The 12192-nt window shown below is 44.9% G+C and overlaps 1 protein-coding gene across 1 annotated transcript in view; it reads right to left on the bottom strand.

Annotated features, from left to right (window-relative positions):
• The window catches only part of PCGF5 (polycomb group ring finger 5), a 71657-nt gene extending 66145 nt beyond the window's left edge, over positions 1–5512 (bottom strand). The window contains exon 1 of the mRNA XM_030486808.1: positions 5120–5512. The gene's annotated coding sequence lies outside the window, so the exon portion shown is untranslated. The remainder of the gene's footprint in view (positions 1–5119) is intronic.
• Between the last annotated feature and the right edge of the window lie 6680 nt (positions 5513–12192).

The following is a 12192-nucleotide window of genomic DNA, read 5'->3' as shown; positions in this document are numbered from 1 at the left end:
CACAAAAATGTGAATTTAGATTTGTTCTTCTCTTTCATTCGTACTGCTGTATATTTGGAGTCATATTTTACTTACAGTGTTGCTCTTTGGACAAATGTTCTATAAAAACTGCAGAAGAATTGTTTTGGGCTTTTTTTTGCACTGGGATAGAAACACAGTAAAGACATCTAAAATGAAAGCTATTATTTATTACTTATTTCCATAGAGACCGGAAGCCAAATCAGCCAGGATACTAAAAAGTGCTGCAAATTTTACAAACACAGAATGAATGACAAAGTGTTCCCCAAGAGCTCATAATACAGAACCTAAGCTGTAACAGGTGAACTAAAAAAGTGTGCAGGGTGGAGTTTGGAAGATGGGAACAATAAACTGGATGCAAGCAATTTTACAGCAATTACAAACTACTACCTTCCCTGCTGATATCAGATTGTACTCACTGATTCAGCTGTCTGCTATCCATAAGCACAGAGCCATAGATCTTCTGAGGAAGCAGAAAACTGCCAGAAAGTTGCCAGAAACAATGTATCTTTGTCAGAAAATAATTTTGTAATGCTGCCATCAATAATATGCATAGAATGAATCATACCCATGAATCAGGAAAAAAAACACAGCTTCACCATTTAGGTCCCAACACTATTTCTCAGTACATCTCCACTAGCAATTTAGTGTGTAGGCACGGGTTTTTTTGACAAGAATTTGCTTTGAGTAGGAGTGGTATGACTATAAAGTGGCCTTCCTCCAAAGAATCAATACTGATCCTGTGCACAAGGAGACACCGAAGGCACCCCATTTGCAGTGTGGATACCTGCTTCTTCAGCAGTCGATGCTCAACGGAGAGTGCTACACTCTCCAAAACAGCTAGTGCAAACTCAACTGTCAGTGAAGAGCCAACGTTGGAAAGCAGCTCCTGAACCATCACAGAATCTAGCAACTTGAAGCCTGGTGCCTCCCTCTTTGCAATGCATCAGTCAGTAACAGAACAGTAACTTAAGAAAGTGAATAACTCCCAGTAACTCCCTCTCAGTAACTTTTACTCTCATCTTTAACCTATTCTGAGAAAGTTAAGTCTTCACATTTTTTCCTAGTTAGGTCTTTTATGAAAATGGGATTATGGTAGCAAATTAGCAGGCTATTTTTTAATTTCAGCCAAACCTCAAAACACATATAAAACCATGACAAAGGAAGAAAATTATTCTGTAACATGAAAGAAATGACCAACGCATAGTAGCAAATGAACAGTTTAGCCAGATGTTAGGAAAACTGCTGAGACATGCATGAATTCAACAATTAATAATGGGATATATGGTTTCAGCTTTAGGTAACCAGTCAAAGTTATTTGTTTCACGTGTAAGAACTAACAGTGGCAGCTGTTGAGACCATAGTGCTCAAGTAACACTATGTATCTTTCATTCCAGAACTGTCCTACACTTGGCAGTGGACAATTTTTATTTTATAAGCAATAATTAAGACAGAGATGGTAACACTGATATCTCCCACCTGCACACATGCAGCTAGATAGACACAGTCTTGTCAGAGCATGGTGGAGCTTGCTGCCAGTGCTACACCTCCTCTGCTCATTACGGATTTCAGTCTCGAAGTCTGTCAAGCTGTTACTTTTCATGGCACTACATTTACTGGAAAATCACCTTGGTATAGTATCAACTTTTTATAACTATTTTCCCTTTTTTTTCCCCAAATACTAAGACTAGTAACAGAAATTACATTTCCTCACAGGCAACTGCAATAAATGTTTTTAACTGAGAATCTGGGGAGCAAATGACTCCCAGACCAAATGACTTCCAGACCAATGTGCACCTGGCACAAAATTTTTGATAGTTATAGAAAAGATTCTCTTTTTCAGCACCAGCATTGTGCCTTTCTACAGGAATAATTCAAAACTTTGCTTGGGATTTCTGCATCTCTCTAGAATGGGTCTTTAAAGAATGAAAGAAAGGAAAGCAAGAAAGAATCTTTCTTTCCTTTTTTTTTTTTTTTTCCCATTGGGATGTTAACTGTTAACTTCCAGTTGAGATAGCTGGAAGGACATATGAAGGTGCTGTTGGCATCAGTCCTTCAGAGCACAGAATCTCTGAAGTAGGTGATAACTTGAACTATTTTTTTGGCAAAGTACTATTTACTTCAAATAAAGATTACAACTTATCATAGCATCATGGAACAGTTTGGGTTGGAAGGAACCTTAAAGATCATCTAGTTCCAGACGCTGTCATGGGCAGGGACACCTCCCAATAGACCATGTTGCTCAAAGCCCCATCCAACCTGGCTCAAACCATTCAACTTCACCTCTTTTTGAGGTTTTTTTGGGGGGGGAAGTTTGGTTTTGTTGTGGGTGTTTGTTTGTTTGTTTTTTGGGGGGCGGTTGGGTTTTTTTGTTTGTTTTTTGATAAAAGGCAGTGTAACATTTTATATATATTCATAAATGTATCATGCTAAGAACAAAGCCTATGTATCCCAACATAGCAAAAACCAAGATACAAAGTTCAGACACTTCACTTTTATCTGCATTGCCCTCCTCTGTTCTGTAAGTTCTGCTGTGCATCCTACAGTAATCTGCTTAACAGTCCTAAAAATGGAGCTGCATGGAAGTAACCTTAAACCAATCCGTTTTATCTCACTTTATTTTGCACATTCTGCAGGCTTAAAAGTGAAACCTAGAATTTTTCACTACTACTTTGAAGCCTAGAGTGCATATAGAGCAGGGGGAAACAGCTGGAGCAGAGTGGTGAGTCCACTTTCAGAATCATTTGCTGTACCGCTTTCAGCTGAGATCTGGGCACACAGAATGCCATACACACTGTATGTTTCCATCTTCTTGTAAGGAAATTAATGAATGCTATCTGACCGTTGATTAAAATACACAAATACAATAGTACTTTTCCTGTTTGTTAACTTGACCACCCAATATACCTAACTTAAGAGAATATCTGTTACAGCGTGTTGACAGGCATGTGCAGTCTTAACTTGGTTATCTTCAGAATCTTCTGGTAGTGTGGTGTTAAAAGCCACACAATGAACCCTGAAGTGCTACAGTTTTCCCTCACTTAGCTGCTCCATTCCTGTAATTATGCTATAAAATTGTTTCTGAAGTGGCAGTGAACTCAGTCAAACAAAACTAGTCAAACAAAAACAGTAACACACCCTTTACCCCCAAAAGGAAGAAAAACCCACACCAATCCCTTCCATGATTGATGTATTCATCCATTCCTGTTTGGAGAATGACTAGAGACAGAAAACACAGGCAGCGAGATAAAGGATACCCGATGCCAAAAGAGACACAATGGTATACCAGTAAGTCATACAAAGATCTTCAGATACTTTTACACTGTAAAACCAAGTGATGTGTGTGTAAAGCACTACCTCGCTCTTGTAAACAGCAACTTTATTTCTCGACAGTGGCAGGTATGATGAGAAAAAAAGGGGAATTAATCTTGTAAAATTCATAGTTCTGCCTCTATGCAGGGAGAGGCAGACGTGTCGAGAAAACATGGAAGATGGAAATTTTACTCTGGAACCAAGTTGAAGTTGAAGGAAAAAATATATATAGGTCCCAGCCTCAAACCCATTTAAAACAGCAACAGGCAAGAGGATCAGGAACAGAAGTCTATCTAGGTACAACTCTAACGTGTTTATTAAATAAAGTGGCTTAATTTGTTTTCCAAATATGTATTTATACATTTTAACTCTAACGAAGACTAACTATCTTTGCTTAACAAAACTAAGAAAAACAAATCCCAGATTAAAAGCATCTGGGATCTGCCTCTGGCTTCAGGGTACGGACACAGTGCGATACCATTTGGGGGGGGGGGGAGTGTTTAAATTTTATTTAAAGAACAAATACACTTTGAATAACAGTTACTTAAATTTTACCATTAGCATCCCCCCTTTTGAGAATTTAACCTAAAATAAAGGGTAGCAAGCGGATACATAAAGAGGTTACTATTCAACCACCGAGCCAGGAAAACTGCAATGGAGTGTTGCAAAACTTTCACAGTTCACAAACTAGCCCCGGGAATCCTGCTGGGTTTCTGAGCATTGTCTATACTTCTTACATCCCATCACTTATCAGAAACTGACAGTAACCTTTCACTGTCTACAGCAACAACTATGCTCCCTCGCAATTGTGTGTACGAGAGATGATTCACTTGCTTCTATTCCATGGAACTGATGATTCATTCAACCGTCTCCAGATCATGCTAACATACTAATCATAATGGCAGCAAAAAATCAAGTTCTTAAACTTTGTTATGCTCAAATGTTTATTTTTGGAGAGAGAGAGCAGGAGAAACCCCACACGCGGAGAGGAACCAGGACAGGTTACGTTTCAGCTCAAAGGCATGGTTTGGGAAACACACCCAACCCACGTGTAAAACGAGCTGCCGTATTTCACCGGCGGGCTGCGAGGTTCGCTCCGCTCCCCGCCCTGCCCGGGCCGCGCCGCCCGCTCCGGGCCAGGGCTGTTCCCTCTGCCCCGGTACCTGCTGCAGGATGGCGCGGCGGACCAGGGTGTACCGTGTGTGTCCCCCCCGCCACGCAGAGGACTTGTGCCTCTCCTCCTCCGGTGACAGCTTATATAATAAGCCAAGCTAATCACGACGGAAGCGAGCCAAACTGCCACGGAGCATTAGGCAGGGATAATTACCCGCAGGAACAGATGCTTTGGACCAGAACCTACTCCTCGCTAACTAGCCGCCCAGACGCCTTGCTAGAAAAATCCTCGCAGGGGTGGATCGGCTCACGCCGCAGCCGGCCGCGGAGCGCTCGTCACCCAGCCGCGCTGCGCGCCGTCCCCTCAGGAACACACGAACATCACGATCGGCACCAGCCTCCCGCGGGCGCGCTCCGCGGTCCCCGCCGGCCGGCGCCCCGCACCGCCGCCCTGCCCGCGCCGCGGCCGGCTCCCTCCCTCCTCGGCGGCGAATTGGAGGAGAAAGTTACTCGCCGGCCCCTGCCGCAGCGCGGTTCAAGAGCAATGTCACGTTCAACAACTTGTTATGACACATGATATCCCCCCCCCCCCGCACGCATCCACACCCCGCCGCCGCCCGCCTGCCCGGCGGCCCCCGCCCGCCCTTGCCGCCGGCCGGCCCGCCGGCCGCCTTACCTTCCCCCTCGAGAGGCCGCGGGCACCCGCGGGCGTGTGCGGGAGTGGGGTGCGTGTGGCAGCGCGGGCGGCGCCGGCTGGGCGGGGGGAGGGGAGGGCGGTTGAGGAGGTTGGGCGGCGGGAACGCGCGCCTCGCCGGACTTGTTGGCGGGCGGCGGGGGAGGCTGCGGGGCGGCGCGGGGAGCGGCGCGGAGGGAAGAGCGGGGGGCGGAGGAGTTTCCCCGGGCTTGTTTACGCATTGCCGCCCCGCTCGGTGCACGCACTTCACTCTCTGATTGGACACAAACTGGGGCACAGCCTGGCTCGGGCCCTGCCGGCCCGGCAGCGCGGCGGCCCCCGGCGCCACTCGGCCGCCGCTGGAGCCCGCGCTGGGCTGCGCCGCGGCGGGGCACGGGGAGCTCCACTGCCCGCCCGCGCCCCGCGGGCTCCACCAGCGCCCGCCGCCGACAGTCGCCCGCCCTCAGCCGCTGCCCGGCCGCCGGCGTGCGCATGCTCGGCGCGCTGGCGGGGGAGCTTGAAGCGCACGCGCCCCCGTGGCTGCGCATGCCCATTGAGGCGGCGAGGTCGGCGCCAAGCCGCTGCCCGGTCCATGCCCTTAGCTCCCGGCGGGGACCGGCGGCGGGCTGGTTCCGGGAAGCCTGGCTCAGTGGCGGTGGGGGGGGGGAACGGTGGGGGCGTTGGCCGCCCGCTCTGAGGCGGGGAAGTGGTGACTGAGCGGGTCCGGCGGAGCGGTCCGCTCCCCTGCACGCGTTATGTAACCCGCGTTCCTCTGAGGGCCCGGGGCGGGCGGGGGCACCGCTTCAGCTGTGCCCGTCCGGACTGCGGCAGGGGCGGCCGCCCTCGGTGGTGCCACCGCTTCTGCCGGCGGTAACATCTGGGAAGGAGGGGCTTCCCCTCGGGGTGCGCTGCTTGTTTATGTGGTGCGTTTCCCTGCCGGGGGGTGGATTTTCTCTCTCCGGGTCCAGCCCGACGACCTACCCCCGCCATGTAGCGGGAGCGGCCGGGAAGCGCCGCTGCTTCTTTCCACCCCTAGTCGGTAGGTGCGTCCCGCCCCGGCGGCTCAGTTTGTGGTAGGAGCACAACATTGCCGACGGGAGAGGAAAAGGACGACTCGTCGTTCCCTTAGCCCGTCGGATCAGGGAAACTTCAAAGTCCGGGCAGTACGCGGGCGCAGCGTGCGTCTGCGGGCGGCGGGATTTACCGCTCCGTGAGCAACCTCCGCGCTGGAACACCGTATTGTTCTGTTGGTGGAGGCAAAAGGCCGTTGCAGCAATGGGTATTTTCTCCTTAGTTTATTTCTGCTGTGTTCATTGTGACTCATATCTTATCCGTGGTAATTTCCAGCGAAAGAAATAATTTAAACCAAGGAATTAATGAGAACATAACTCGATTGAATGACATTACTCATGTATTCATTAATTCTAATTAAGCAACCCCTTACCGTCTCTTTTACTCCCAGCCCACAGTCAACAACGGCAATAAATATAATATCAAAATATATGCCATGAGAGCTCTTTGCAATAGGAATCCCCAATTTGCACACTTGGTATGCACCACAGGAATTTCCCTGACTCATTCGCAGATGAGTAAGCTGCTCAGTCAAGTTTTCCTGAGATTTAATAGTAAAGCACTCAACTTCCTCATGCTAGTAAAAGAATCAATATTCCCTGTAACCTTGTTCATTTTGTCCCTTGCATGAAGTTTGGGATAAGGCCACTTGCTAGAACCATTTTCCTGCAAGCCAGCAGAGCAGTTGGCCAGCAGTCAGGACTCCTGGTGCTAACTTAGAGCTGGGCATTTACCTGCAAGTTAGTACCTTTGATGAGTTCAACTTTCATTCCTAGACGGGAAGTAGGAGAATGGTTTTGAGGGGTTCACTTTAATCTGTGATGCTTTCCAAGTACCATTGCATTTAAAAAAAAAAAAAAACAAAACTAGAGAAGAGTTCTCTTGTGCCTGCTTTCTTATGTGTTTTTTCCTCTTAGCCAGCTCAAGCCTTCCTGGAGCACTTACCAGGACATCTGAGTTTAAGATGCTTCAGCATCATCTGACCAGGTTGCAGCATCACATGTATTTAGACATCAGTGTGCACTGTCAGGAAGTGGATAGTCTGAGGCTTTGCTGGTCAGACTAGTGTTGATCTTGACTGTCAGGTCAGCTGCTGGTTATAATTGGGTTTGTTATAATCAGTCAGATTTGTGGTATCAGAACAGTGCATTCCATCTCCTTTGAGTTTATACTCAATGAGGGTCACACAGCGCACAGAGTATTTTTGGAGATTAAAAGAAACTTCACTGAAAATAAATTGGACTACCTGTACTAGCTATTGCATCAGGCTCATTGAAAACTCCAGCATCTCTGAATAGTTTTACCTGGGTCCTATCCTTAAAGGTTTGGGGTAGGTTATTTGGTTTTGTTTTGGGAGGCTCGTGTGAGGCAAAAACACAGAGTAAAACTTCTGACTATAAGCTTTCATTTGCGGAAAGTAAATAGAGAAATTCTGGATCATGAAAGAACAGTTTCCAAGAGAGACAGTAGTTTTTTTTCACTGTGGTCTTTGTTTGTCTGAAAAAGGGTAGAAAGAGAAAAAAATGCCTTCCTAGTCCTTCCTGTACATGAAGATTCTTGAGCAGTCAGTGATTTTACTGGAAAATATATCTAGTCTAAATCTACCCTCTTTCATTGTAAAACCATTCTCCCTTGTCCTATCACTACTTGCCTTTGTAAAAAGTCCCTCTCCAGCTTTCCTGTAGGCCCCGTTTAGATGTTGGAAGCTGCTCTAAGGTCTCCCTGGAGCCTTCTCCATGCTGAACAAGCCCAACTCTCTCAGCCTGTCTTCATAGGAGAGGTGCTTCCAGCCCTCTGAGCATCTCATGGCCCTCCTTTGTACTTGCCTCAACAGGTCCACATCCTTCCTGTGTTGCAGAGCTGAACGCAGTACTGCAGGTGGGGTCTCATGAGAGCAGAGTAGAGGGGCAGAATCACCTCCTTGGACCTGATGCCACCTTGATGCAGCCCGGCATACAGCTGGCTTTCTGGGCTGCAAGCGCACACTGCCGGGTCGTGTTGAGCTTCTCATCAACCAACACCCTCACGTCCTTCTCTTCAAGGAGGACTTGAAGAGAATGCATTCTCTGCCCAGCCTGTATTTGTGCTTGGGATTGCCCTGGCCCATGTGCATCACCTTGTACTTGGCCTTGTTGAACTTTGTGAAGTTTGTATGGGCCCACCTCTCAAGCCTATCAGGATCCCTCTGGATGGCATCCCTTACCTCCAGCATGTTGACCACACCACACAGCATGGTGCCATCTGCAAACTTGCTGAGGGTGCACTTGATCCCACTGTCCATGTCACTGACAAAGATGTTAAATAGTGCTGGTCCCAGTACCCAATGCAAAACAGGATTCAGTACTCAGACAGCTCAACAAATGTTCCCTGTCTACTTAAATGATGGATGTGGGTTTTCCTTTTAAAGATTCTCTTCACAGCCAAGAGGGCCACAGATTTAAATATAACTCCATACATATAATTTATAATTGTAAATTTAGGTTAAAGTTTATCTTCTCACATGTTTTCTCAGCTCCTAGGAGACACCAAATAGCAAGAGACTAATAATCAAAGCACAAGAGTTGGCACCACTCACTCTGTTTGTTACAATGTAAGACATAAAGGTCTAAATCCATTAAGTGGCTGTGAAAACCTCAACTGCAGATTCCAGTTTTATTTTGTATCTTAGATGGTACTGAATTCTTAGTGTAAACAGCTTTTACAGCTTCACAGGAGAAAAGGGTTTGTCTGGTTCAAGACTCGGTTTTCTAATTATATTTCTTTCACTTCCTCTGCTGATTTTATTTCTACTACAGTGGGGAGCCTTAAACTACTCCCTGGGTCTTTCTTCTTGATCTCAAGCTTTTTAACATGTAGGTGTTTCCTCAAGATCATGGCTTTTAAAAACTGTCAGTTAACTGTGATTAAAGCAACAGCCACATCTGGATCTCCTCTTATGATGATGCATCTTGGGAGAACTGGCATGAGTGTGGTTCTCAACTGTAAAACATGTGGTTGGGAAATATTTTTTTTTCTAACTAAAAATAAGCAAAATCGAAGTGTTTAACTTGGTTCTCAGCAGTTGCTACGTTTAGGGTTGTAAGATAACTTCCACATCATTAGCAAATCTCTAACAAGCTCACATAATTTCCACTGAAGGACAAGCCATAACTTTTTGGTATACGTTTATCTTTCAAGATCCCTGGCTCTCAATTTCTGACTTGATATACATCATTATCAGTGAGTGCCCTTCTTACCTCTTCACGACTATTGCCAGGGTACATTTTTTCCATTTCCAATGCTTACACAGGAATTGCAATTATGGCTTTAAACATCTAGCATTAATTAGGCAGCTTTCTCATGTGCTAGGACTTCTTGCCAGCATGAGTGATGAATCCCTCTCCCTTTCATCCAGAATTTGACTACTAAGCTATCTTGTTTAGGAGAGTACTAGGGCACTCCATGACTACTTCCATTCGAAAAGAGAGCATCACCACTCCTAACTCTATATTTAGAACCATTATGCTATTTTAATTACTATTTTACCCTATGATTTTTCATTTCAGGCATTTTGGTTTTATTCATTGTATATATTACCATGTCATACGCAGTAGGCTCTCCAAGCAAAGTTACGAGTTGTTTACTGGTCAGCTATTGGCACCCATGGGTTTTAGTTTTACTGAGCACAGCTTAGTATTACTCTTGATTCTAGAGTATCTCATACCCATGATGAGACTAAATTGTGATTTCTGCTTTTTGGTGGGTATTTTCGACTTGAGCGTTGTTTTATTTCTATTGTATAAGTGCCGAAACATACTCATGTATGAATTACACATCAGAAAAGAAGTGCTCTCTAGCCTTTGGACTAGACTGAGTTTTGACTCAGTTGCAGAGGAGAAGGAAAAGGTATAAAACACCTGCTGAGCCTGGCTTCAGCTCCAGCAGGAGGAGGAGTTGCCAGATGATCTTCTATCAGCTGAAATAGGTGCCTAATTGCAAAGTTGCTACGGAGCCTACCACAAGAAAATATCAGTTTACTTTCTCCTCAGGACAAAGCTGTTGAGATCAGTGGGTGAAAAGCATGTTTAATATAATCTATTGTTGCATTGTAAATATATAAATAAATGACAAACATCTTTGAGCTACCAGCCAGAATCTGGTACTAAAGACAAACAAACATCTCCAGTGTTGTAGCAGATCATTAAGCACAGCTACAACCACACCAAGGCTAGACTCTCAGCAGGGCATTCTGCACTCCTGCAAAGGCAGTAGGAGTTTCCACAGACCTCCTCTAGTGCTTTGAGGCAACTCACATCTCATGTCCAGTTGCAGTGCTCCAGAAACTTTCTCTACTTCTTTCTGTTTCACTACTGTTTGGTTTTTGTTGTTGTTGTTGGTTTTTTTGGTGTTTTTTGTTTTTTTTTTTTTTTACTCGACCATGCTCCATAGCTTAGTATTGTGAAGCATTTCAGTTTTAATGTCAGAGAAAGGTGTTTCCCAGCAGTAGTTTGAATTTCATCATTTTACGCAAATGAACTAAGGTATAATTACATTATATAAGAGGCTATTATAACATGTCATTTTGTAGGCAGGATAAAATGCTTGTGAATAACTATGGGCAATCTCCCTCTGAAATGGAAAAGGGTAGAGACAGGTTATCTCCTAGTACTGAGCTGTATTGTTCCACACTGGGGAGTTCTGCTCGTAGAGAACTGTGGGAGAGGATTTTGATAGACTAAATTATTAATGTTCTGTTTGAGTGGGTTGGCAGGACAAGGCTGATACCTGTGCTCAATAATCACAGCAGCTGCTTCTGGGGAAGTCTCCCTCCTGTCAAGTGAGGAGACAATCCTTTATCGAGAGATTCAGAGTATAATTACGGAATAGAGTCAGTCCTTGAGCAGCCCAGAGACCATGCTAGGCAATCACTTTTACTCTGCCAAATGGAATGAATGAAGGAAAGTAGGATGGCAGAGCAAAATCTCCAGGAACACTTTTCCTTTTCATTTACAGACAGCGACATAACTGGTCTCCTATACTTCCCTTCTGTAGCCTGTGGTGTGCAAAACAGCTCACAAATCAATTGAGAGAAATAACTGCTCCGGAGGAGGAGGTGAAGCTACATGACTTAATTCAGCTCATATGCATACCCTACCATGTAAACATTTTTGGACTAGCCTAAAAAAAAATATTTCCTGCATTGAGTGTTGTTTGTTTGTTTGTTTTTGATAATGTCTGTCTGAGCCAGTGTTGAAGTAAAAGAAAGTAGGACTAGGATATTTTTATATATATACATAAGACACCCAGAAATCAGTTTTTTAAAAATTTATTTTAAATTCTAGTTTCTACTAGAACACCTGCAGTGGGTCTTACTGGCAACATGAACAGTAAGATAAATTACAACCAGTCAAGTTCATCTATCATACCAATTTCTAAATTAGCATTCAAAATCCTTAAGATCACAAATGTTTCATCTGGTATGTTTTGTCACAGTCCTCACTGGGGCATCTGAACATGTTAGTACTAAAAGGGCAAATATACTTTTAAGTCTTACTTGTATGTCAGCTAGAATGTAGGAATAAAGATTTTTAAAGGTAGAGAGAAAAAAGTTCTGCTTACACAGTATTTATTTTCAGTCTAGCCTGTGGACCTTGTTAAAAACAAGCAAGTTGTAAGGGGTTTATATATTTAGGGTGGAGCAACGGAGGTCTCCATGTAGACAACTAGAGCTGTAGATACTGGAGATTTCCTTTACAATGGGATACACCAGTACAAGGAGAAAAAGAAAAGAAAGATGTGTGTGGCAAATCCATCCCACAGATCAGAGATCTTCCTTGCATTTCTTTAAAAAGAAGCAGTCGCTAAGAGCTCTTCCCACAGGATAGAGCACAGATGGATTGAAAAGTTCCTTTATGAGAAGGAGCTTTTCTAATTATTAAAGCTCCACCTGTTCCCGAGTGAATACTTAGGATGACACAGCACACACAATACTGTATAAAAAAAATATACCTATTTTCTAGCACATA

This window comes from Strigops habroptila, chromosome 5, assembly GCF_004027225.2.
Source record: "Strigops habroptila isolate Jane chromosome 5, bStrHab1.2.pri, whole genome shotgun sequence".
Classification (NCBI taxonomy): Eukaryota; Metazoa; Chordata; class Aves; order Psittaciformes; family Psittacidae; genus Strigops; species Strigops habroptila.
This window is presented reverse-complemented; position numbering and strand designations above follow the sequence as displayed.